This window comes from Mauremys mutica, unplaced genomic scaffold (assembly GCF_020497125.1).
Source record: "Mauremys mutica isolate MM-2020 ecotype Southern unplaced genomic scaffold, ASM2049712v1 Super-Scaffold_100201, whole genome shotgun sequence".
NCBI lineage: Eukaryota > Metazoa > Chordata > Testudines > Geoemydidae > Mauremys > Mauremys mutica.
In genome coordinates, this window is record NW_025423287.1 from 511,931 (window position 1) to 532,143 (window position 20,213).

The following is a 20,213-nucleotide window of genomic DNA, read 5'->3' on the forward strand; positions in this document are numbered from 1 at the left end:
CAGAATGGGAGGAGGGTTGAAGCTGGAGCCCTGGGGTGCGGGAGTAGCGAGAAGAGGAGCCTCACCACCATTGCTTTTTCTTTTCCTCTTGTGTTGTGTTTCATACCAAGGGAAAAGAAGTCGCGGGGACGGAGTCCAGCCCCGAGGTGAGATGGCAAGTGAGCGAGAGCAGTGACAGGGTGAATGCTGTTGATGCCAGGCAAGACCTGCCCAGCTGGGATGAGAGTAGCTGTCTCTATTGGTGAGAGAAGTATCTGGTGTGGGAAGTTCTCTGGTCACAGCCCCCCTGGCTCCAGGCAGGGACGTCCCGTTACCTGGGTGTGGGTTTCTGGACTAGCTGTGGCTTCAAGGGAGATGATGTTGCCATTTGTGGGGGCTGATCATCTCTCTGGCCAGGAGTGGTGTGTGCTCCCTAGCAGAAAGTTGGATCCATGAGGGTGACTCCCTGTTCTGAGCTTCTTTCTTTCTCCAAGGTTTCTCTCTCTGTGTTGGCCAACTTACACTCAAACTCTCTCTCTCCTTTCATGGACACCTGTCATGTTCAGTTGCCTTCATCCTCTTCCTCTGCTCCCCCTCCCCCAGTCTCCTGTGGGCTCAGCTGGGTCTATCTGCCCACGGGCAAGGTCTCTGCCAGACTGGGAAGGATGTGTCCTGCCTGCCAGGATAAGGGGGTTGCTCCTCCCACCCCCTATCTTCAGGGAGACCTCATTGCTGTAACTGGGTCACAGCGTGAGTGGCCAGTCATGTCTTTGGGGCTGTGGGGTCTGAGACTGAGAGGAGTGGGCTCGCAGTCATGGCTTTGGGCACAGGATTAGAGATGCCCAGAACCCCCCTTATCACCCGCTAGCTCCATTACTGCATCACCCAAAAGCCTCGCTCAGGGTCCACTATGCCTCCTTGTGCTGGGCACTGCAGGGCCAATCAGAGGGACAGCAGGATGCATGAGGAAATAGATGTGTGTGTGAGGCAGATGGGTGAAGGGGGGGGTGGTATACATTGGGGATGGATGGGAGGTTGAGAGTTTGATGGACAGCGGGACAGATGGAGAGCTGCAGGGACAGATGGTGAGGTCACAGGCTGGACTTTTGATGGGTTCAGCTGTCATCTCCTGCCCGCATCTGCCCATCTGACTCTGCCCCTGTCTCTCACAGGCAGCACTCAGCAGAGTCTGGCCCTGTCGTTACACTGGTGCCTACATCCAGTGCACACCTGTGTGTTATGTGCTCCTGGAGAGCTCAGGCAGGGAAAAGCATGCGGCTCACGGCTGCTGAACCAGCTACTCCAAAGCTGCCACAGATCTCCCCGCTCCTTGGGCAGCAAGACCCTGGCCGGGGGGCAGGGCCGCCCAGAGGGGGGGGCAAGAGGGGCAATTTGCCCCAGGCCCCAAGCCCCACAGGGGCCCCCACCAGAGTTTTTCGGGGCCCCCGGAGCGGGGTCCTTCACTCCCTCCGGGGGGCCCGGAAAACTCTTGCGGGGCCGGGCGCAGGAGCTTCTCCGCTCCCGGTCTTCGCCGGCGGGGGGTCCTTCCGCTCCGGGGCGGAAGGACCCCCCACGGGCGAATTACCGCCGAAGACGGAGCGGGACCCGCCGCCGAAGTTCAGCTCGGTCTTCGGCGGTAATTCAGCGGCGGGGGGCCCTTCCCTTCCGGGACCCACCGCCGAAGTGCCTTGAAGACCTGGGGCGGGGGCCCCCGTCCGCCGAATTACCGCCGAAGACCGGGCTGCACTTCTTCGGCGGTAATTCGGCGGCGGGGGGGGGGGGGGTCCGCCGCGGGTCTTTGGGGCACTTCAGTGGCGGGTCCCGGAACGGAAGGGCCCCCCGCCGCCGAAGACCCCAGGCCCCCGGAATCCTCTGGGCGGCCCTGCCGGGGGGTTCCCTGTCCCTCCTCGCTGCCTGCTCAGCACAGAGACCGAGGTCACCTGACTTTGCCCAGCCTCTAGCTGGAGCTGCTCCAGCCCCGAATTGCTGGTATCCAGCCTGGCCGGAGTTGGTGCGATGTCCTAGCGGAGTCCATTCTTTCTCCCCTGTAGATGACGATTTTCCCCACTGCAGTTAGTTGCTCTTTCTCTGCTTCCCCATAGCCCCTCCCCACTGATAGTGACCCCTGCTGGTCAGGCACGGGAGTGTCCTGTAGGTGCCTTCTCGTAGGAGCAGTGACTCCTGGTGGCGAGGGGCAGCAATGCCTGGCATGTATCCCCCCTAGCATTGCTGCAGCGACCCCTGGTGGCCACTGAGGGCAGTTGCCTATGTGACCCCACCACTGCCATTGCGCCTGTGAGCGCTGGTGGGTAGGTGAGGCAGGGCCCTGTATGTATATCAGCCATTGGGGCAGTGCCCTCTGCGTATCCCACTCTCATCTCGGTGACTCGTGTTGCCCAGGTGGGGCAGTCCCCTGTGTGTATTTACTCCCCCCAACCCCTGCATTGGGCCAGTGACCACTGGTAGCCAGAGGAGTCAGTGCCTGAGGTGTGTTCTTCACCTCCCCCAAGGTGTCAGGGTGCCAGGGTGGCCGTGTCAGGCAGTGCCCTGGGTATCTTCCAACCCCTTTGTGGCAGTGAGCCCTGGTCCTGGTGTGTGTCACTCCCCCACTAGGGATGTGCACTGGTGGCCAAGTATGGCAGTGCCCTGTGTGTAGCCCCCTCTCTCTTCCCACCTGCCCCCTGCAGGGTGACCAGATAGAAAGTGTGAAGAATCGGGACGGGGTGGAGGGTAATAGGCACCTACATAAGAAAAAGCCCCGAATATTGGGACTGTCCCTATTAAATTGGGACATCTGGTCACCCTATCCCCTCTACCCCTGTGCCAGGTATGGCAGGCACTGATCCCTGGCATCCCCGTGGGGCAATACCCTCTGTATATCCCCCAATTGGGGCAGTGACCCCTGCTGGTCAGGTGGGGCAGTGCCCTGTGTGTTTGTCCCCCCTATTTAGGTAGTGACCCCTGGTGGCTAAGTGAGGCAGTGGCCTTTGATTTCCTCTTCTCTCCTCCGCCCCCTCTCTCTCTGGGGTAGGGCCCCCAGTTGGGGCACTACCCGATGTGTATCTCTACTAATTGGAGCAGTGACCTCCCCGTGGTGCCCTGGTGTGGCAGTGCCCTATTGGTATCTCCCTCCCCCCTCCCCACACCATTGTGGTAGTGGCCACTTCAGGCAGTGGCCTGTTTATCATCCCCCCACACCACCACCACCACCATTGCAGCAGTGCCCCCTGGTGGCCATGTGCGGCAGTGCCCTGCATGTATCCCCCCAACCATTGCTGCAGTGACCCCAGGTGCCCAGTTTGAGTAGTAGCCTGTGTGTACCTCACCTCTTGGGGCAGTAACGTGTGGGGCCAGCTAAGACAGTGCACAGTCTGTGATGTCTGGGGGCCACGTAGGGCAGTGGCCTGTATGTACCATCTCCTCTGGAGCAGTGACCACTGGTGTCTTGGTGCTAAGATGCAGCCACCTCTGGGGTACATGGTGGGGCTGTTTACAGGACAATGGGGACAGGCCCCCCCCGTTCCAGGAAGTAGGGGAATGTCTGGTGTTCGGGGCAGAGCGTTCCACCTTCTATTGAACTGTGATGCTCTGAGCACCTTTCCCCTGCATGAAGAAGACCCTGTGTGGCTCCAAAGCTGGTCCAGTAACTGGTATCACCTCACCTGCCTTGTCTCCCTGGTATTCTGGCCACTGTCCAACTTCCCCTTCGCTGTTGGTCCTCAAACCTCTTCCAAGCAACCCCCCTACCCAGTCCCTTAAGCTGCCAAACCTCCCCTGGAGCCCAACCCTGGCGGGGGAGCACCCCACCTGAAAACCCTATGGCACCATGGGAGTGGTCGTGTCCACTGCCTCCATCTCCCACCAGCCAGGATGGGCCCTACAGCACCATGGGAGTGGTTGTGTCTCCTGCTTCCATTTCCTGACAGCCGCTGCCAGGCCCGGCCCAGACTTCCCATTTCTGGTGCGAGTCCGGAAGCAGATGCTGCCATGAGGCGGTGCTGGGAAGGGTGGTGCTGGTGTCAGGAGAAAGCAGGAGGAGCAGGTGGGGTCTGTGCTCCTGCGGGGAGGTGCTGCCCTTGCTGTGAAAAGGCCCCACCCTTAGGGGAGATGTCATCTCCCTGCCCTGCCACACTCTGCACCAGCCCCTGCTTGTCACGGGAGCAGGGCTGGCTCCAGGCACCAGGGTAGCAAGCAGGCGCTTGGAGCAGCCAATTCAAAGGGGCGGCCCGTCCGGTATCGGGGCAGCACGGCTGGGTCTTGGGCGGAAATTCGGCGGCGGGTCCCTCATTCCCTGTCTTAGTCTTTGAGCTGCTGCCGAATTGCTGCCAAAGAGGAAGGGGGGGAGGACTCGCCGCCGAACTGCCACAGAAGCAGCAGTGTGGTTGAGCTGCCGCCGAAGAGCCACAGCTTGTCCTTTTTTTTTTTCCTCCTGCTTGGGGCGGCAGAAAAGCTGGAGCTGGCCCTGCACAGGAGGAGCAGGCTCCAGTCTGCGGAGCTGCAGCAGGGAACCCCGCAGCCCAACACCTGTCAGGCGCCCCCGTTCTCCATGCCCCTAATCACTGCTGCCCCATCACCCATCAGTTATAAAACAGGAGGCAACTTAACTTCTGCTCCCTGTTCCTGGTGGGGCTCTAACAGAGCGCGTCCCGGAGCAACTTAACTTCCATTCGCTGTTCCCTTTATAGACGCACGGTCAGAGCTCTCACAGGCTGGGCAGCAAGGGGCTGATGCAGTTTGTCTCACCCCAGTGGATATTGCAGCCCTTAGGATAGAGGTTTGTTCTTTAAACATGGGGTCAATCTCCTGTGGGGTTGGGCCACAGGAGAGCCCCTTGCCCCTTCCTGTGCTTCTAACCCTGCACTGTTCACCCTGCGTCCTCCCCCACGTCCCTAACCCTGTGCCCCCCTCTGGCACCCCTAACCTCTGCACCCCTAACCCTGTGCTCCCCCTGCACTCCCTTCAGCACCCCAACCCCTACATCCCCAACCTCTGGCACCCCTAACCCTGCACCCCTAACCCTGTGCTCCCTCCAGCACCCCTAACCCCTACATCCCCAACCCTGCATCCCCTCCAGCACCCTTACGTCCCTCACCCCTAACCCTGTGCCCCCTACACCCCTAACCCTGTGCTCCCCCAAACCCTAAACCTGTGACATCTGGCACCCCTACACCCCAACCCTGCACCTCCCTCCTGCACCCCTCACCCTGCCTCCTAACCTCTGCACCCCTAACCCCTGTGCCCCCTCCTGTCCCCCTAACCCTGCACACCCTCTGGTGCCCCAAAGCTCTGACCCCAAGCTCTGCGCCCCTAACCCCTGCCTCCGCCCACACCTGTAATCCCTGCACTGTGCCCCCTTTTCCCCTAACCCCTGCACCCCCTCCTGTTCCCACTTGGGGAAACTGACCTGGATGCACGGAGTAGCTGGCATTGCTGCTCGCTCCCCCCGCCGCCCCTGAACACTGCTCCTCCGCACATCGCTAGGGGGCTGTGAGGGGGGAGCAAGGAGCGACATCAGGGCTCCCTGCCTCCAGGTCACCTTCCCCACCTGGGCTGCTGCTCTCTGTCCTCCCCTTATGCAGCCCAGGTGGGGAAGGTGACCTGGAGGCAGGGAGCCCTGATGTCGCTCCTTGCTCCCCCCTCACAGCCCCCTAGGGGGGCACGGAGGAACATTGGGGGGAGCAGTATCCGCTCATCACCGCTCTCTCCCCCTTCTCTTCCCCTCCCTCCCCTCATGTTCCTATGCCGGGAGGGAGCAGGGAGAAATTTGGGCACCACCCCAAGCAGCCCTCCCCTGCCAGCCGGGAGCAGTTTCTGACTTTACACCAGCAGCACACGCCTCTCTGCCACCGTACAGCACCACTCTTGACCACGGTGCCCCTGGGCAATTCCCTGATGGCACCCACCCCTAAGGCTGCCCTGGCTATGGGCTTCAGAGGGAGTGACCAGACCAGGCAGCCATGGAGAGCTCCAGCCCCTGTTCTCCCCTCCCAGCTTCTAGCAATCAGAGGCCAGGGACATGCTTCCATGCTGATGGCAGGTACTGCTCGATAACGAGCCAAAGTACATTCATATTCCTCATCTGAGTCAGATGCCACCCACCGAAGATTGATTCTCCTGTCTAGTGGTTCAGGTTCTGCAGTGTCTGCATCAGAGTGTTGCTCTTTGAGGACTTCTGACAACATGTTTCACACCTCGTCCCTCTTGGATTTTGGAAGGCTCTTCAGATTCTTAAACCTTGGCTCAAGCGCTGTAGCTATCTCTAGAAATCTCACGTTATACTTTCTTTGTGTTTTGTCAAATTTGCAGTGAAAGTGTTCTTAAAGTGAACAACATGTGCTGGGGCATCACCCAAGACTGCCATAAAACGAAATATACGGCAGAATGCGGATAAAACCATGGAGCAGGAGACATACAGTTCTTCATCAAGGTCTTCAGTCACAAATTAATGCATTATTTTTTTAACGAGCGTTATCAGCATGGAAGCATGTCCTCTGCAATGGTGGTTGAAGTATGAAGGCATATGGATGTTAGCATCTCTGGCACGTTAATACCTTGCAACGCTGGCTACAAAAGTGCCATGAGAGAGCCTGTTCTCACTTTTAGGTGACGTATATAAGACACGGGCAGCATTATCTCCAGTAAATGTAAACAAACTTGTTTGTCTTAGCGATTGGCTGAACAAGAAGTAGGACTGACTGGACTCTAAAGTTTTACATTGTTTTCTTTTTGAGTGCACTTCTGCAACAGCAAAAAAAATCTACATATACAAGTTGCACTTTAATGATAAAGAGATTGCACTACAGTACTTTATATTTTACAGTGTAAATATTTGTAATAAAACTATATATAGTGAGCACTGTACACTTCGTATTCTGTGTTGTAGTTGAAATCAATATATTTGAAAATGTAGAAAAACAAAAAAATTAAATTAGTATTCTATTGTTTAATGGTGTGATTAAAACAGATTAATTATGATTTTTTTAAAGTTAATAGCGTAAGTTAACTGCGATTAATTGACAGCCTTAGATTTGAATTTTTCTGTCACATGCAGGACAAGCTGGAATATCCGTGTGCAGGGAAAGAGCCTGGGGAGAATTGTGCTGGGAAATTATTTCCTGTTCTGACATGTTCCCAGTTGCCCTTTTTACCCTAACAGGCTGCAGCGCAACATCCATGTTTTGCTCCAGCTCATTCCGTCCTCCCAGGGGCCGGGGAAGGGAAATGGCTGCGGTGGAGCCAGTTGAGGGAGGGATTATCAGGGAGTTGCTGGCGGGTTCCCTTTGCAGGGAGAAAGGGCAGTAAATACATAGGGGGTGGGAACTTCCAGGGAGGTTGGTCTGGGTGGGAGAGGGCAGGAAATCCCCAGGGTGGGGGACAGGGTGTGACAAACCTGCTGGGATTTGTTTACTGTGAGGCTCCAGCATTTCTCAAATGTGGCCACCAGGGGCTTTTATTGTGGCCACAGCCTCCTGGGCTGTAATTGAGGGGGAGTCGGGGGCAGCAAAGCAGCGGCTCTTCCCCCCAACTGCCTGCAGGGGCTGGTCCCTACCCGCTTCCGGAGTCATAAACACTGCAGGAGCAGGCAACAAGCAGGAGTTCCCCTCCTCCCCACGTGCGGTGGGGCTCAGGCTTCAGGCTTCTGCTCTGGGATGGTGGGCACCAGGCTCAGTCAAGATACATGGAACGTAGGCTGGGTGGGGAGAAGTCTGTGTAACTCATCCAGTTATTGATATACATGTGACCTCGAATATTGCCAATCTGTGTCCCCCCCCCCCCCACACACACAACCCCCCCAACCAACCATCTCCCAAACAGACCCTCAGTCTGGAAAGCATTCATCCCTCATGTTGTTGAAAAAACTCACAGCAAACAGAAGAATCTCAGCTTTTAAAACAATTTTCCAGCAAGACAAAGAAACTCACAGCTGTAGACTCAGAAAACACTCCCAAGGAATTTTAACAATATGTTGTTATGAAGAACTTAAGTGCTAAAGAAACCTGATTTTCCAACTATTTTAAAAAAAATCTTCTCAAATCAGCATCTTTAGAGTGAATCTTATTCTGCTTTTTTAACCACACAATTCTCCCCAAAAGGAGAGGCACTGGTCCTGGAAATAGTGCAATACCAGGTCAATGCATGGGGTGGTCAGAGCAAGCTCCTATTCCATCCCCTTGTTTCAAAAATCAATTTAATATACAGTTCTTAAATAAAGGACTTATCAGATATTAAGCTGATAAGAACAGATTTAAATTTTATTAGAGAATATTTAAAATAAACTATACAAAGTGTTTGAAGCGTCAGTTATTGTGTCATTGGGGGTAACATACAGGTTGTGGGGGGATGTTAGCATTTTGGTGTTAGGCAGCATATACATATACACAGTCTGTCATGTCCCCAATGCGGGGTATACGGTGGGAGAGTTCAAGGTACAGCCAGCAAGCAGTGAGGGCACATCACTCATACAAACAGGTTATGGATAGTCGTGGGCGTGAGTAAATGAGCGGACTGGGTAATGGTGATAGGGTGCCCCTCACAGGGCAGAGTTCAGTTTGGTTGGTTCAGGGCTCAGGGGATAAAGTCCAACAGAGGAAGTTTACAGGTCTCTTCCCCCTTGCGGGTGCGTGGAGTCACGCCGGCTCACTCTTGGTATTGACGGTGGCCGGTGACGTGCTCTGTGTAAATGTCTCTGGACCACCGAATAGCATCCGAGACCATTAGGCATCTCATGAGCCGCGCGTATCGACGGCCCACCCCACAGGTCCGCAGCACGCGCTCATTAAGGGGGTCCCAGGCGCCCAAGGCCCCAACGATCAGAGCGTCGGTGTAGACCTCGTAGCCCTTTGCTCGCAGGGTGTCAGCCAGGGGAGCGTACTTTTTGAGTTTGCGGGCTCGGGCTTGGCGGAAGGCCGTGGTCCTATTCTCGAACGGGATCGTCACGTCGACGAGGATGATCTTTTTCCGGTCCTCATCCGTGACGACGATGTCCGGGCGCAGTGGGCTGTCAGTGCCGGGGATGGCACGATTGACAGCGATCTCTCCCAGGTGCGGGGCGATGGCCTTCACCAGGCGGTCCTGGACGGCGTTGTGGCGCAGCTGCCAGGCTCTGCCGTGGGGTCTGCAGCTGCACAGGACGTGGGGCAAGGTCTCCATGGCGTACCCGCACCTCCGGCAGCGTTCGTCCGGGTTCCCGTGGCGGATGGCTCCGTTGAGGGGGACACAGTTCAGTCGGGCGTGGTGTATGAACCGCCAGTCGGCGAAACGGATGAAGCTGCCTGAGGGGAGGAAGTGGTTGCTGGAGTCCCACTTGCTGGTGACCTCAAAAGCCTTGCCCTGGTCCGGCTTTTTCTTCAGGGTGTCCACGTAGAGCGCGCGGGTGGCAGCCTTCAGCGACCTCTCCAGCATGCCTCTGGCTCCAGGGCTGATGATGGTGTTGTCCTCCGTCCCGATCTGCGGTATCAGGACTCCTAGCTCCCGCCGATCTTCGCTCCATACCCAGCGGCAGCCCAGTCGCTTTCCCAGTCGGCGGGTGGCGTTGCGGGCGCGGGTCCACAGCGAGGCGACGTCGCCCCTGAACGGGCCGAATTCTCCATCCAGGGAGCCGCTCAGGAAGGTGGCCATGTCTTGGTCGGAGGGGGGTCTGCCGATTCGCCTCGCGGTGGCGGCGCGCAGGGCGGTCGTCGCGATGTTCTTAACTGTGGCGTCCGGGCACGTCAGGAGGCGGAAGGCATGCGTGATTACCGCGATGTCGCAGAGGTCTCCCATGCGGGGGACGTTGGCGCCCCCGTGACGGTGAGCAATGTATACGAGCTCATTGCTGGCGTTCTGGGGTAGGGACAGCCACTTCTTCACCAGCTGCCGGATGTTGTTGTCCGCCTTGTTGAGGGGCACCTTTGCTACGGCGGATCCTCTCAGGACGAAGGCGATGCGGGGGATCAGGAAGGTGTTGAGGGCATTGATTTTCTGCCATGGCGCCAGCAGGGATGCGTCGATCTTGGCGGCGTCCTGCAGGATCTCCCGGATGGTGTCCTCGGGGGTCTGCCGGACGCGGAAGCCCGTCGGCGTGCCGAGGTGCTGGTACGCCTGCCCCTCCGCCATGGGGACAACGGACTCGCCCTGGATAAGGAACTCCGTCGTCAGCACTGAGTCCCTCTTGTTCCCGTCAACATGGAGGGACGCGCACTTCTTGGCGTTGAAGCGGAGTCCCGTCCAGTCTGCGGCTCTCCCAATGGTGTCGAGCATGCCCTGGAGTCTCTCGGGGTCATCCGCGATCAGGACCAGGTCGTCCGCGTAGGCCAAGACGCTCACTCTCTCGCCATGTAGGTCGAAGCCGTCAGTGCCGTCGGAGATCGCCCGCAGGAGCGGCTCCATGGTGAGGTTGAAGACGATGGGGCTGAGGGGGCAGCCCTGCTTCACGCCGCTGCGGATAGGAATCTCGGTGGTCTCTCCTTCCACCGAGCGGATGGTGGTGCTGCAGCCCTCATAGAGTTCCCGGATCAGGCGAAGGAAGGTCTCCGGCATCCCGAACTCCCGTAGCGTGAGTATCCGGGAGTTTGTCTGGCGGCAGGCGGGTAGCAGGGCAGTCCACTGGTAGCTGGGGAGTGTGACGCCTGCTCCCCCGCGTGGTGGGGTCTCGCGCTGTCGGTCTTGGGATACGGGAGCTGATTGCTGTAGCACCTCGGTCTCCGGACTTCCTGGCTCGGCATGTCCCTGGGACCCTAGGGGCTACTATAGCCGGGAGCCTGTGCAGGGCAGCAGAGTGCTTCTGGATAGGGGTTGGCTCCCTGGGCTGTGGTGCAGGAGCCACAGGGTCTGTCTTATGAGACATTATTAGGTCTCCTCAGTATGTATCTCATAATAAAAGAGATTAAAGTGATAAGAACAGACACTATGCTTTTGATCTTAGCTCCAAGGAGCAGAGAAGCAATGCTGAGAGTTTCGGATGCTAGGCAGCCGCTCTTCCCCCACTGCTTTCTACTTCAGCACGAGGAGCTCCCAGACACGCACCAAACACCATTCACGACACTTGATAACTAGGTAACTCGAAGTGATGATCACTTCCCCGAAGTGACTCCACTGGAAGAATTCAAAGCAAGAGCCCTTAACACACAATTCTGTTCAAAGACAGAGAAGTCTTTCACCCTCCTTCCTCTTGCTGGTTTCCCTATATGCTCCTAATTTGCATAAACGCACCCACTGACCTGTGACTAACAATCTCTCACTGTTAACTCTTACGCAAAACAGGCCAAAGAAAGCCTATGCAAGCGCTATACCGCAGCCCCAATGCTCTTTTCTGCTCCTTCTCAAACGTACACACAAGTGTTTTGCTCCATACCAGTCCAGTTTCTTGTCTAACCACTGCACACGCATGGTATAACCCTACCCTGAGCTGATTCCCGACTTTTGCGCTCAATCCAGGAAAACGAGAATTGAGAGAGAAGATGTGCAGGGAAGTCTTCCTCAACTTGCACTCCACTCCCCAAGGGCCTTTCGGGCTCTTCTGTGGACTTCAGGTTCCATTTGATTGCCAAGGTTTATGGTTTTATTAATTAGCCATCTCCTAATGCAAGGATGCTACATGTCAGACTAAAGATCGATTTTCCAAAAGAGCTGAGAAACAGAACTAAAGCTGAGCCTGAGGTGTTACATTTCCATGAGCATCCAGAATCTGACTGTGCCCTGGCAAGTTCAATGCTTCCGAAAGAAATCAGAAAATAAGGAGCCCGTCAGGGCCCCCTGCTAGCACCCAGATCTAGTCAATCTGTAGGGAAATAAGGAAAAGGCGATGAATAAAGAAGTCAGGAAATAACAAGCAAATGAAGAACGGATTTCTCTCCAATTTACCATGTTCTCAGCTACCAATCAAAGTTAAAGACCTAAAGTCGACCTATCGGCATAAGTACAGATGGTTGAATGGAAGTTAAAAGGAGCTGCTGTGGCAAGTGTTAGGAGCCCGCAAGCAGCATGCAGATCGTTTAAAAATGCTGCAATTAGAGGCTGCGACAAAGTTCCTCCTCTACCTTGGTGGGTCCTGCGCTTATTGGCAGATTTGCTCACCTCAGTGATCTTCCCCTCTGGTGGAACCCACAGTCTGGGTCAACTCCTCCTGTGTCTGATCAGGAGTTGGGAGGTTTGGGGGGAACCCAGGCCTGCCCTCTACTCCGGGTTCCAGCCCAGGGCCCTGTGGATCGCAGCTGTCTATAGTGCCTCCTGTAACAGCTGCATGACAGCTACAACTCTCTGGACTACTTCCCCATGGCCTCCTCCAAACACCTTCTTTATCCTCACCACAGGACCTTCCTCCTGGTGTCTGATAATACTTGTACTCCTCAGTCCTCCAGCAGCTACACCCTCACCCTGTCACTGTCACTGTCACTGTCAGCTCCTTGCACCTCTTGCTCCCAGCTCCTCACACGCACACCACAAACTGGAATGAGCTCCTTTTTATCCTGATTAGCTCTGCCTTGATTGGCTGCAGGTGTTCTAATCAGCCTGTCAGGGGTGCTGAAAGCCTGTGAACTGTACCCAGGTGTGTTCTCAAGCAGTGTGAAAACGTGCAATTCCCGCTCACACTGCACAGGGACAGCACAGCTCCGGGGTTCTCTGGAATCACACAATAATGCTGGCTTTGTTCCCACAGCACCTGGAGCTTTTCACAGTGAGACATGGGGGTGCTGCAGCACCCGCCGCAGCCCTCGGTCCCGCACCTCTGCTTCTCTGCAGGGAACTTGTTATGCCATGAGGGGGTGCAGGGAGACTGTGCAGGAGACCTAGGCCCACGCACTGAGCACTGCAGCTCCAGCGCTGTGTGCGGGATTCATTTCTGCTCTCTGATAAAACTGCTCCAGGCTTCTCTGTCCCACTAATATTCATCCAGGCTCCCCTGCGCTGTTAGTATCTCTCCAGAGCTCTCGCCAGCCCTGCCCCAGGAGAGCTGGGCGCTCGCCCTGCTCTAGGAGAGCCAGGTAGGCCCTGAGCACTAGACGGTGACCCTAGGCCAGTGGTGCCAGAACAATCTGTATAGTGCGGGGGGGGGGGGGCTGAGCCACCCAACCAACTGTAACCCCTGGGTGTGATGGAAACCACGTCAAGCCAGGGGCTGCTGCAGCCCCCCCAGTTCCAGCCCCTCTGCCCAGGCAGCTCCCCCAGCCTGACACACACACCCAGCCCCTGCACCCGCCCCACCCCAGGGCTCCTCAGCCCAGAGGTGAGCCCCCCGGCTGAGTGGGGCATCAGAACCCCCCGAAATTACCCTGGGACCAGCATGATCTGCCTCCGCCCTGCCCTGCTCCGCATGTATTCGGAGTGAGTCAGTTTCCCTGTCCCAACATGTGTCCTGTTCTGTCTCTCTTCTCCTCCCCAGCTCCTTCCAAACCAGCCCATTTCCCTGCACCCCAGGCTGGGTCTCTGCCAACCCCCCTTCTCCCCTCCTGCCCCCAATATCTCCCTGCTCCTACAGGTCTATAGGGCTGGATCCCTCCCTCCCCCCTTCTCCCCTCATTTCCTGCCTCTGGGGGGGTCAATGGAGATGGGCCTTTCCTCTGCCATCCCCTCTCCTACCCCCCCCCATATCCCGCTGCCTCTAGGGGTCTATGGGGCTGGGTCTCTCCCCCCTCCATCCCCTCCCCTGCCTCCAATATCCCTCTGGGGCTCTGTGGGGCTGGGGCTCTCTCCCTGCCCCTGTGCTCTCCCCTGCACACGATGTCCTGGGAGTGACTCAGTTTCCCTGGACCAACATTTCACACACCCCACCCCCACCCGACATGTCTCCCTCCACCCCACCCCATTTCTCCTGCACCCCAGGCTGGGTCTCTGCCAATCCCCCTTCTCCCCTCCTGACCCCAATATCTCCCTGCCCCTGCAGGTCTATGGGGCTGGGTCTCTCCCTCCCCCCTTCTCCCCCCATCCCCTCATCCCTTCCCCCAATATCTCCCTGCCCCAGGCTGTCTATGGGGCTGGGTCTCTCCCTGAAGCCCCGCCCCCAGCGCGGGGCTCACAGACAATCCCCGCTCGGCGGCTGTGACGTGCGCTGGGGTTGTGACGTGCGCTGACGTGTTCACTCTCTGCAGGCAACTCATTCACTGGAGACCAAAACGACAGAAGGTGTCACGTGTCCATGGGCGGGGCTATGCAGATGAGCAGTGTCTGGCGGCAGTGCGGAGAGCAGCGACAGGAACCGAAGGAGCCCGGCGGAGAGAATTCTCTGCGTGTGGACAGAATCCGGTGTGGGGAGTTCGTGCTGTGGGTGCCTGCACCGGAGTCACTTCGGGGCAGTGATTGCTACTGAGCTGCATAGTGACCAAAGGCGTGTGAATGGAGTGTGGTGCCTGGCGGGGAGCAGCTCCTGGTGAAAAGAAAGCAGCAGATCCTGTCCTAGCGGTGGTTTCTGGGGGTGGAGTTTCTTTGCAACCATGAGTGGGATTGTTGTGGGTGCAACTGGACCCCCCCCCTTCTCTGGGGGAGGACGGGCCTTCTACTGTCTCCCTGGGGGAGGTTCATGATGTCACAGCCCATGGTGGAAGGGAGGTTGAATCATGTTTCTGAAGTGGGAGAGCAACTTCTCCCACTCACTCTCCACTAGGGGGCTGGGCTGGGATCTCTAGGGAGGGGAGCACAGGGAAGAAGAAAAAAAAAAAAAAACAGTCTCCCCTATGGAACCCAGGAGTCCTGGCTCCCAGTCCCCCTGCTCTAGACCCCCTCCACTCCTTGGGCCAGGGATAGAACCCAGGGGTCCTGGTGCCCAGCCCCCTCCTGCTCTGACCACTCGACCCCACTCCCCTCCCAGGGTGGTGCAGGGTCACTGGGTCTGTGTCCCAGCTCTGCTAAGGGCCGTGACTGATTTTCCCAAAGTGCTTCCTTCTGAATCCAGCACATCTGCCCCCCCCGCCCGGTCACTGCCCACCCCCGTGTGGGGGCACCAGCACTGTGCCAGGTCGTGATGGGAAATTGTCCAAGCTGGCCCAGGAGAGACCTGTGTGTCCGTCCTGCCCCCTGCTGGTGGGGCTGAGCCCGGCTCTGTGTGTGTGTGTGTGGTGGCTTTGCAGGATTTTGTATCCTGCAGCAAGTGACACACACACACACACACACACACTGACGCACAAAGGGACTCTCAGTCCCAAGAACACGCACACACAACACACCCAGAGGGGCATGCTAGCCCAACCCCCAATGAGAGAAACAATCATACCCTCAGCCACACTCACAATTACACACACACACCAGAATATTTGCAATTGTGCTGAGGCACAACCGCACACAGTTCACTCCCACTCCTCCCAACACAAGGACCTCCTGCCCCACACAGCGTGTGCCGAGGCCTGTGGAACTCACTGCCACTGGACAGCTACCAATGAGAATGGACCTTTCCAGGAGACCAATAGACATGGCCGTGGTGACAGAGGGGGCTGGGCTCCCAGGGTCTGACCCGAGCTGAGACTGGTTCTGACCTAGAGGGGTCTATCCAGCAGGGGGCAGCGTGACCCACACACAAACCCACCAGAAGCACCTTTCTTAGCGGGTCTCCCAGGCCATCCCCCACCCTGCCCCGGGTTGGGTAACAAAAGGGCAGTACCGGACTGGGCTCTGTCACAACCCGGCCCAAGCCCCTCGCTCCCACACGCTGGTGAGTTGAGTAACTGCCGAGGGATTGCACAAGAGAGAGTCAGAGCCAGGGAGAGAACCCAGGAGTCCTGGCCCTGCCCCTGACACACACCTTAACCACTGGCTCCCACTCCCCTCCCAGGGCTGGAGATAGAACTCAGGAATTCTGACCACCAGCCCCCACCCCCATGGCTCTGACCATTAGACCCCACATGCCGATTTTAGTCCTGCTGCCTCTTCTATCCACCCACCCCACCTGTCCATCCCTTTGCTGCAGGTTTTTGGGGTGTCACCCCTGCTCTGCACTCCCACAGTGCAGCCCAAGGCTTTTCCTCCCCACAACCACACATCCTCTCCCTCCTCGTGCTGGATCGTCTGCTTGGCCCCCTGCTCCCTCTCAGGGTGCGCTGTGCTGCGTGGCTGGGGATTGTGCAAGGCCCAGCACCAGGCAATGCAGAACGGACACCACAGGCCCTGCCCCGCCCCACCTGAGCTGCTCTCCAGGTGCATCGGAGCCCAGTGCCTGCACCTGGGCCCTCCTGCCCCACAGGGGGTGAGCTGCAGCCCCTGCCACACTCCGCAGACGGGAGGTGTGTCAAGGCAGCCAGTCCTTGTAACATGGGGAAATCACCACCGGGGTCGATGACATACAGAGAAACCGTTGTTGCGCAAGAAGAGGGCAGCAGAGCACACACACACACACACACATACACACTTGCAAACATACACAAACACCCGCACAAATCCAGCCAACATCAACACAACTGCTAACAGATGCAAACACATGCACAAATCCAGCCACATGAACACACACACACTTGCACAGCCACAAACACAACACCCACAGCTGTCACAACCCGGCTCCAGTGGGCAAGTCACCCAGCAGGAGGGGAAAGATTTGCTTTTGCACAACTGGAGACAGGGAAGTTGAGCACTGGAAGCTCCAGGGCTTTACCTCAGGTCCCACTGACATTTGAACTCAGATTGCAGGATTCAGAGTCCTGAGTGCTGCCCGTTACACCATGGGACTAGCTCGTGCTGCCTTCTCTGCACATCGGTGACCCTTACGGGGTTGGCTCATGTAAGGGACTGTTGGCCCCTTACTAAAAGTTAGTGGGGGGTTTGGTTGGCTAGTTCCCAGCACCAATAGAAGGGGGAAGGGCCAATGGGAAATCAGGCCCCTGAGACTGACAGTTCTCCAAGCTCCAAGTTAGCCGCACTGACAGGCCAGGCAGTGCAATGAGGGAGTCACCAGGCCAGGGGGTCCCATCCTCCGTGGGAGCTGGAACTGCCTGGGCCAGAGTGGGGCGGAGCTAAGGAGAGAGCAGGAGCCCGAGAAGAGCCGGGGAGCAGAGCTGCACCAGCCGGGGAGAACCAGAGCAGATCCGTGTTGGGAGCCGAGCCGCAGCAGCTGCCCAGGGAGCAGATCTGTGCTGGGAGAAGAGCTGCAGCAAGTGGAGCCAGAGAGGCCAGAGGAGCAGCCCAGGGAGCTGGAGGCAGAGCCGCAGCAGCACTGGGGCTGGAGGTAGGTGCAGTGAGCAGCGTGGGAGAGCGAGGGGGACCCTGGGCAGAAGGCCCAGTGCAAGGAGATGCCACCCGTCAAGAGATCTTGCAGGCCAGACTTTTGGGGGTGGGGGGATCATATCCCCTACATGGGGGCTGACACTGGGAACAAGGGGCCTGTCACCTAGAGCACGTGGCCACTGCCAGAGCAAGTGTCCAGCCCGCGGTGTCCCTGCAGCACAGCCAGGGCCTGGGGAGGAGGCCTGGGACATGTGAGGGAGAGACTGTGACCTGCCCTGACCCTCCAGAGACGCTGGTTGTGATCTCCCTGCGCCACAGAACAGGGTGACGTGTTTTCCTTTCCCATCTTTCCTTATGTTTTACATTGATTGCTGGGTAATAAATGGTGTTTGCTTGAAGCACATGCAATGAGGAGTGGGTCAGGGAAGTGCCCAGAGTGGGGACACTGTAGCCCTGTTCAAGTGATCATGACAAGATTGGGGGTCATCAAACCCCCCAGGATTCCTGGGCCCAGCCTTGTCGGGGTTACGAGGTCTCTGCCACACAGGAGAGTAGAAAGAGCGTCCTTGGGGTCAGGCAGCCTCTGGGTAAGGGGGTGGGGACTCAGATCCTTCCACTGGCCAATTGCACCAGGGTTGTGTATAAACCAGGGAAGTTCCCCACAATAGCCAGACCTGAACCCCCTGTACACTTGTGCTCTGTCCTCATTGCTTCTCTGTCTCTCTTCCCCTTATCTCTGCTGCTCCCCCTCTGGGCTTTCTCAGCACCTGGCCCCACAGCGCTTCCTGCCAGCCAGAGACTGTGTGTTCTAGGCCTGCTGCTGCAGTTGTGGCCTCTCTCCTGATTGCTGAGGAAAGGAACCTTTCCAGGCAATGGCCACAGTTTCTGGGAATCCGCATGTGGCTGGTGGGCAGCACCAGGAATCATTTGGCTCCTGGCACACAAGGCAACTTAAAAGCTGAGCGCCCAGACAGGGGATTGAACCCTGGACCCTCAGATTAAGAGTCTGATGTTCTATCAACTGAGCTACCTGGGCTTGGTGAGACTCTCTTCACCGTTCACCACATGAGTGAGCAGGCAGGCAAAAGAGAGGCACAAAAAGTCCCCAGAACCCCTCCTCTTTTTCTGCACAGCCACTGCCTGTCAGCAGGATTCCTCCTCCTCCTCCCTCCTGTGCCTCAGTGCGACTAAATCTCCACAGCTAGACAGCCGGTCCGTCCGCTGCACCCCAGTCCCCCATGCCTGAGCCTCCCTGCCAAAACCCTGCACCTGGCCCCATAGAGTTAAGTCTGTTAGGGCAACAAAAATGATTAGGGGGCTGGAGCACATGATTTATGAGGAGAGGCTGAGGGAACTGGGATTGTTTAGCCTGCAGAAGAGGAGAATGAGGGGGGATTTGATAGCTGCTTTCAACTACCTGAAAGGGGGTTCCAAAGAGGATGGATCTAGACTGTTCTCAGTGGTAGAAGATGACAGAACAAGGAGTAATGGTCTCAAGTTTCAGAGGGGGAGGTTTAGGCTGGATATTAGGAAAAACTTTTTCACTAGTAGGGTGGTGAAGAACTGGAATGGGTTACCTAGGGAGGTAGTGGAATCTCCTTCCTTAGAGGTTTTTAAGGTCAGGCTTGACAAAGCCCTGGCTGGGATGATTTAGTTGGGTTTGGTCCTGCTTTGAGCAGGGGGTTGGACTAGATGACCTCCTGAGGTCCCTTCCAACCCTGAGATTCTATGATTCTATGATTCTCACGTGTCACTGGGAACTCGACTTCTTGTGGCCAGAGAGTCTCGGCCCCCTCAGCAGATGACCTGAGAAACACAATGTCGCCTTTTCCAAAGAAGTGCTTGGAGGGGTTTTTCTCATGTTACCATGTGGCCTAATGGATAAGGTGTCTGAGTGTGGATCAGAAGATTGAGGGTTTAAGTCCCTTGGTGGTTGTGTTTCTGCAGTTTTACTGTTGTGCTTAAAGTCCTGCTCCCTTCAGGTCTGGAACCTCTTCTTGGCGGCTCCGGCCAATGCTCTGGCTTCAGCTAGAGCCCTGGGAAGGAGTTGGGGGGTGGGCGTCACAAAGGCTGGGACATGAGCCCCAGGTGCTTCTAGTCTCACCTTTGCCCTTCCTGACTTGCCAAAGAAAGTGGACGGCTGCCCGGGCTAGCGTGTGGAGCAGTTTCCCTCTTCCAAGTGTGCGCCTGTCCCTGTGCTTGAGGGGGTTGCTACATAGCACCTTGGGAGCCTGGGTGTTTCTCTGCTTCTCGCCAGCTGGGGAAAAGCCTCTTGGGGTAAAATCTCCTGCCCCATTGCAAAAGTGAGCACCGTGAATGGGAACAGTCAGAGGCCCCACCATGGGGGCTGGCCCTGCTTTCCTACCATCTTCTGATGTTGGCCACAGAGCATCAGCAGCCACCCCACATGCTGGTGACCTTCAGTGGGTGGTTGGCATGGCAGGGAGCAGCCTGGCTGGGTGTTTTTGTGCCTGTCTGAAGGCCACACATAGGCATGGTCCTGCCTCCTCTAGTCCTGACCTCAGTTGCTCTGTGGCTTTTAGGCCTTCCCTTGGAGCTGTCAGCACCAGCCACCTCTGCTCTAGGTGCCCAGAGGAGGAGAGGTGTTGCTGGGTCACTTTTACAGATGCCCCTTCCCTGGTACTGCCCTTGCTCAGCTGCACAGAGGAGCTTCCATCCCCAGTCCCTGCCTGTCACTGCTGCCCAGCAGCCCTCTGGCACCATTCCTGACAGTCACCCTGCCTTGCTCTCTCCCTGCCATGTTGGGAAAGACAGCTCCCATCTCTCCTTGTTAAAGGTCAGGTGGGCCAACTAGGGGCAGAAGCCCATTCTATGTTTTCCTCTTGCAGAGCCCAAGCTCAGGGACTCACCTTGGGTGCAGATACTGCTGTGTTCCCAGAGAACAAGTCACCCCTGCACAAAGAGAGATGACAGGCCCTGCCAAAGCCCGGGATTGAACCAGGGACCTTTAGATCTTCAGTCTAACACTTGCCCAACTGAAATACTTTGGCAGATACATGGTAATATTTTGGCCTGTTGGTTCTCTGTCTGGGATGTTTTTGTCAGCAGTTGCACAGAAAAAGGACAGGAAAATGAACGGCTGCTCCACACCC

The 20,213-nt window shown here is 57.0% G+C and overlaps 2 non-coding genes across 2 annotated transcripts; both read right to left on the reverse strand.

The window, feature by feature from the left end:
- Positions 1-8,070: 8,070 nt before the first annotated feature.
- LOC123360000 lies at positions 8,071-8,255 on the reverse strand. Its single transcript, XR_006575948.1, has one exon. It is a non-coding gene; the product is annotated as a U2 spliceosomal RNA (small nuclear RNA).
- Positions 8,256-18,063: 9,808 nt separating this feature from the next.
- TRNAK-CUU lies at positions 18,064-18,136 on the reverse strand. Its single transcript has one exon. It is a non-coding gene; the product is annotated as a tRNA-Lys (tRNA).
- Between the last annotated feature and the right edge of the window lie 2,077 nt (positions 18,137-20,213).